Raw genomic sequence first — 6,173 nt, 5'->3', positions numbered from 1 at the left:
CCGCCGGGAGAAAGTAGTCCCCCCGGCCTCCCCCCGCCCCGCGCCGCTGGCAGGGGCTCGGCGGCGGAGGCGGCGGCGGACGGCGCACTCGGTGCTGCGGCTTCAGCTGATAATTGAAGGGAAGAGAGGCGGCCGTGCCGGGCGGAGGGAGCGTGGAGCGTCTGCGGAGGCCGCACCGGGACAAACTAGGTAGCGAGGCCCTGTGGCCGCTCGTGGGGGGGCGGCCGCGGCCGGGCCTGGCCCGGCCCGGGGTGTCAGCTCGGAGCTGGGCCGGGGGGGAGGCTGCGCCATCCCGGGCATTGTTGGGGTGGGAAGCGCAGCGAAGGGGGGAAAATGGCCCGGTGGGCGTCGAGCCGCGCTGCGAGGCAGCCCCGGCCTTCACCGGGCCCGGCCGCGGGGAGCGCGGCCTGTCCCGGGCGGCCCCGCTCGCCGCCTCGCCGGGCCCCGGCGGCTGCCGATACAAAAGGGCAGCGTCAGTGTTGACACCGCCGGGCGCCCTCCCCGCTCCTCGGCCCTGCGCCCCACGGCCTCCTGTTTCCCCTTTCTTCCTTCTCCCTCCTTTTCTGTTTTTTTTTTTTTTTCCCCTTTGTTTTGTTTTAGGGAGCTATCAAATATTTCAGAGGGGGGGGGGAAAAAAAGCAGCTTCTCTTTCCTTCCTCCTCCCCCGCTGGCTCGGTGAAAATGCTAAATAATGGGCCGGCCTCCATGTTTCACAAGCTTTTCCTCCCGGGTGCGTGGGGGAGGGAGGCGCCGGGCAGGGCCGGGGGCGCCCGCGGGGTCGGGCCCGGCGCCGCGGGCCCGGGAGGGGGCACTTCCCGCACATAACGCGTTTCGGTGCCGCTTGGGCCTTTTTTGGCCAAGAAGCGAGTTCCCCGGCCTGCATAACGCGCAGGCCGCGCTCCCCCTCGCCTCGCTCTTCCTTCTCCTCCGCCCCCTCCGCGAGCCCACAGGGCGCTCGGCTCGGCTCGCCCGGCCGGGCCGCGGGCTCGGCGGGACCCCGGCCCCGCTCTAGGCTCGTCCTCCTGCTGCCCAACTTTATTGTTCCCGGGCCGGGCCGGGCGCCGCGGGCCGGGCCTTGGGGCGAGGGCGGCCGCGGAGCAGGGGCAGCGGGCGCCGAGTGCGGCTCCGGGGGCGCGCGGCGGCGGGCGGAACAAAGGTCCGGAGCGGCCTGCGAGCCCGGCCGCCCTGTGTCGCATTTACGGCCCGGCCGCAGGCAGGCCTTGGGCTCCGGCCTAAATTTATTCTGTAAGTCTGGCGTGCGACTTGGAAACGTTTTTAGAGAGTACTCGGCCTCTTTTCCTGGTGTTTTTGTTACGCGGAGCAATCTGGTAATCGCTTCGATTCGGTGCTTTTTCCTTTTTTGTTTATTTTCTCTCTTTCCTCCAGAGGGCTGGTCTGTGTTCTTTCTCTCCGTGTTGCTCACCAGGAGTAATGTTGATTCAGGGTTTCTGACGCCATAACGCACAACTTTCTTCAGACAGGATGTCTTCCACAGCTTGTGTGTTATATATGATCGGTGTTGGCCTTCGTAGTGCTTGAAAGAGTGAAAGAAAAAGGAGTTGAGTAGTTCATCTGGCAAAGGTGAAGGCCTTCGTAATGCAAAGAAAGAGTAATTGTGATTACAGCTACAGTAGCTTGAACTATTTTTACAAGCTTTTTGTGGTGAAACTGCCACTGTAGATAGGCTTTCTGTGTAAGACTTCAAACACTAGGAAGTACTGCTGTGATTTTTTTTTTTTAATAATCTGATATATCCTTTTTCCAGTTCTTTGTGCCCTTCCTTTCCCCTCCCCCCTCAAAGAAAAAGTCTAGGTTTCTAATTATACTTTTTCTTCCCTTACTCTTTTGTTTTGTTTTTGATTGTACTCTGAGACCTGATATGTTAATTCTATTCAAACAAATCTATAGACTTTTTTTGGTTAAACTGAGAGTAAAAGTGCAGAAGCATAAGAAACATGTAAGAAGGATTATAAACACTGAATTAAATAACTATATAACTTTTAAGGTAACCTAATAAATATTAGCGAATAAATACATAGGAAAATATTAGTGATTAGTTTTTCACAGCTAATATTTTGACAGGTAATGTTACATTTGAGTAAAGTAGTTTAAAATCAATGTTTTAGTGAATAAATAATCAGTAGGTAATACTGTAAATAATTATTAGTCAATAGCTTTCAGAAGTCTGCATGTTTTCTACATGTGTAATTGCTTCACATTCCTAAAACATAGCTGGTTGTGAATGACTCTAGTTACATATACACTAATTATGGTAATAAAATGGAAGCTTTTTTTTTTTAAATGTCAATTGTTCAACACTTCCTTTTGTTGTGCTAGGAATCTTCAGTTGCCTGCTGCTTCACTTCTAGGGTCTATATGAAAAATTGGAAGGAGCAAATGTGTATTGCCAACTTTCTCAAGACTGCATGTTCTCCAGGCTCCACATGGCTCAGATACAGGCATCTAAACTGGTTTTGTCTGTTAGTAGGGAACAGAAAGTAAAATTGTAGGTCATGCTTAATGTGACATTACTACTTATTAGTAGTAGTAAGTAGAGCAGGTCTGCTTCAGGAAGAGTGCTGACCTGTTGAGTAAGAGCTTAGGAAAATGGAGCCTTTTAATACTCAGCAAAAGTTCTCCTGGCCCAAATGACCCTTGAGGAAACAACGTGTACCTTTACAGTAAACAAATAAACTGTGCCATTTTCATTAAGGAACTAGGCACAAGATTCTTTGCATAATGGCTTTTTACTATTTATCTTCCAATTCTGAATACTAATATTCTAGGAAAAAAAAAAGGAATGGAAAGTCTTTCATAAAATCATTCTGAAATTGAGATCCAAAGTTATTGGCAAGAGGAGAGGAATTGGAGGCCCTACATTTCTCCCATAGCATTTCACTCAAAACCTGACACAAATGACTTTATTTGGCATGAATGAAGCCAGCAAATATGTTCACATAAGCCCTTATTTTACTTGTAAGTACAGTTATTTACTTTGAGGCAATCCAGTAAAATAATCTGACTAAAAATCCTTTTGTTTTTAAGCAATGAAGCTGAAGCATGGCTAGGAATGTTATTGTCTGACTATCCTGCATTTTGTGATCTAATTTGAAGTGCAAATGAATCTCAGCACTATCTATGTGTTACCTTGGTGTTCATAGGCCATGCTACATCTTCTGTCTCCCTAATTAATACATAGTGTCTAGAACATTTCTGATTATGGTCTGTCTTCTGCCGTGCAGAGGCTACAGATTACTGTGACAAATTATAAACAAATCCCAAAGCTGCCTGGCGTGGTATTGTATCCAGGTGTCAAAAACTTAGACCCAGTGTGTTTCTGGGGCTCTTCCATCAATCTGTTGGAGGACCCATATACTGTTCCTCACTTGTGAAATTAGTAACCCTTCTTGTAAGGCACTTAGACTTCAGCTATCGCTGTCCCACTTCAGTCTCTGAAAATAGTGGTACCTCTGAATTCCTGTTGTTAGGCTAACTGGTTTCCTTTGGGAGTCTGTGTTTTTTGTTGTGTTTTCTTTTGTTTGTTTTTGTCCTTCTGTAATAATTACTGTAAGCTTAAATTTGCTTTAAAATATTGCAGTTTATAGAACAATTTGTTGAGGATTTTCATAGTGAGATTTTAATTGAGCAAATCTGGCTGCTAACTGCAAAACAGTAATTTTTTTTTGATTTTTTTTCTTCCTGATAATTTTTCTAATTTACATAGAATACTGTGTTTAAGTAGCAAAACTATTTTGATTTTTTTTTCTTCCTGATAATTTTTCTAATTTACATAGAATACTGTGTTTAAGTAGCAAAACTATCTTCGCACGTGTCACTAGCAATGAAGTATCCATCTGTGATAAAATGCTTATACATAGCTTTTTTGTTTTTGTTTTTTTCTTTAGTAAGATGACTAAATTTTAAACATGAATCCAGCAATATTCTGTAAATAGAAAACTTTTAGTTTTATGTGATATGATGTGCATGGGAGTGTGAAGGATCAAGTCAACTAGCTTCTCTACAGAATGCTTTTAGATGCACGTGATTGTTGCTTTAGCATGAAGGTTAGTTTTGAGGGGCAGTTATCCTCATCCTGTCATGTGATGGCCTTTTCCTCCTGAGCTTGGTAGAATTTAACTATGTGCAACTGCAATCCTATTCTTCTTCAATTCTGTCTGGCAGGCAGGGTTCTAGTACACATAACCAATCTGTTCACTCTCACTGTCTATAATAAGGCTTGTCTTGCAACGTACTGACTGTTGCCAGTCCTACTTGACTCACAAATGTACTCAGTACAAGTATGGCTGAAGACTGCAGTGTATAAGAACAATAGATTGCCTGCTTTTGAAGTAATTACTTTAGCAGAGAAAATTTGGAAAAGTGCAGTAGGAAAGGGAAGAGAAAAACTACCAAGATGGATGAGGAGAGAGAATTAGAAGGATTCTATAATGTTTGTCACTACGGCGCCCTTTTGAGGGGGAGGGGGAATGGGGGAATAGCACATGTCTTAGTGCTTTCTGAATGGGTTGGACTGCTTTTTTTAAAGTGTCCATTGCAAAGCAGTGTGCATGATGAACTGCAAAGAATTGATCATAAAAGGTCTGAAAGAGTCTGAGTCATCTCTTGGAATGTGAACCTTGAGTAGTAGAGAGCAATTTGGTGTTTCAAAATGGAAGCTGAGGTCCCTGATACTTCTCGAAGAAAGATTCACTTTTTTTGTCTCTCTTCCCCTGAAGGGCAAAATGTATTTCATGCACATTCTATTTCCAAATTAACTTGTTACTGATAATTATTATTTTATTGTGTTGCATACAAATGAGTAAACTTAGTGTACAGAAGGGTAACTATTTGGTAGCCTTTGTAAAGGTGGAAATGAAAGGATATAAACATATTCTCCATTTGCTGCTGTGCGTGCATGGTTTGGGGCAAAGGTGTTAGCTTTCAGAAGGCAGTCCAGTCATGAGGCAGCCACTAGGACCCTAGCACTGGCTGTATGGAGTTCCTTGAATTTGTCTCTGTTGACTGTTGTGAACTCGGTGCTTTTTTGAAACATGGCTGTTACCAATCATTGTTGATACAGAGCAGTTACTGTAATGGAGGTGTGTGTGTGTTGTTGTGTGTTTTTTTTTTTTTTTTTTTTTTAAGGGATAGTTCTTAAAAGTAAATCAACTAGGGAAAAGTAGGCCTTGGGACAGACACCTTCAGTCATCTAATACATACTTAGGCCTCAGTGCAACTAGGTTTCCTTTTTCTATTTGCGTGTCAAACTTTTGTCTTTTGTGCTTCACTGTGAGCTTGTTCTGGCTTGTTTTATCCTCTCTGGATATGAAAGGAGACCTCTGTGCCATAGGGTTTTGTGTGCTTGAAGACAATTTTGTACCTCATCTCTTAATCTAAGTTTGCTGAATGTATAAGAAAGATTGAGCACAGGTGAGTAAATGTAGGAATCAAAGAAAATGCACATGCAGAATCTTCTAAGTTGAAAACAAAGACTCTTAGGAACAAGAAATCTTGTGTTGAGAGACAAAAAGTGAGAATTATTTAAAGCATAATGCCATAGTAGCTCTTGTGTTGGCAGAATAAAAATTATACAAACAATAAATAGACTTGCATTAAATACTCTTGATGCTAGGAAAAAAAAAAGAATCGAGGAGTTGTAAAAAAGAAAAAAGCATCTATTTAGTAAGGATACCTGTCTTTACATCATACTTTTGTAGAATGAAAATCTGTGGTGGAAGTCCTGTTTTTCGATGAAATAATGTAGTAAGACAGTTGACATTGGGGCTAGAAGATGGCATTTTGCCCATATTGATAATGTTCCATTTTTAATGTCAAACCCTTTATTTCACTAGTTTATTTAGTATAAAGAGTCCCTCCCTTAGGAAAATGAAGTGCATTTAAATACAGCTTCTGAACACTGATGAAATGTGGCTGTGTGTGTGTGTGTGAAGGAACTGATGAAGCAAGTCACTTAAGGTGTATGTTAATATGCTGAGTACAAATATGGAACTCTGCCTTACAGAATAGATATTCTCTTCCTATTTATTCTTAGAATATAGTGTGTCTGTTGTAATTAAGCTACTTAATGTGAACTGTATTTTCTCATTAAAACTTTATTTTTAGCTTGCAGAACTTTAAGGTATAGTGACTAGATGAACTCATCTGTCATTTAA

The 6,173-nt window shown here is 43.3% G+C and overlaps 1 protein-coding gene across 3 annotated transcripts in view; it reads left to right on the top strand.

The window, feature by feature from the left end:
* Nucleotides 1-125: 125 nt before the first annotated feature.
* The window catches only part of TRIP12 (thyroid hormone receptor interactor 12), a 65,140-nt gene continuing 59,092 nt past the window's right edge, over nt 126-6,173 (top strand). For all 3 annotated transcript variants that reach the window (XM_026040055.1, XM_026040053.1, XM_026040052.1), the window contains exon 1: nt 126-189. The gene's annotated coding sequence lies outside the window, so the exon portion shown is untranslated. The remainder of the gene's footprint in view (nt 190-6,173) is intronic.

Source organism: Nothoprocta perdicaria, unplaced genomic scaffold (assembly GCF_003342845.1).
Source record: "Nothoprocta perdicaria isolate Ctin4 unplaced genomic scaffold, notPer1 scaffold_25, whole genome shotgun sequence".
In the NCBI taxonomy this organism is placed as follows: Eukaryota; Metazoa; Chordata; class Aves; order Tinamiformes; family Tinamidae; genus Nothoprocta; species Nothoprocta perdicaria.
Note: the sequence above shows the minus strand (reverse complement) of the source record. Positions and strands in the feature narration are given on the sequence as shown.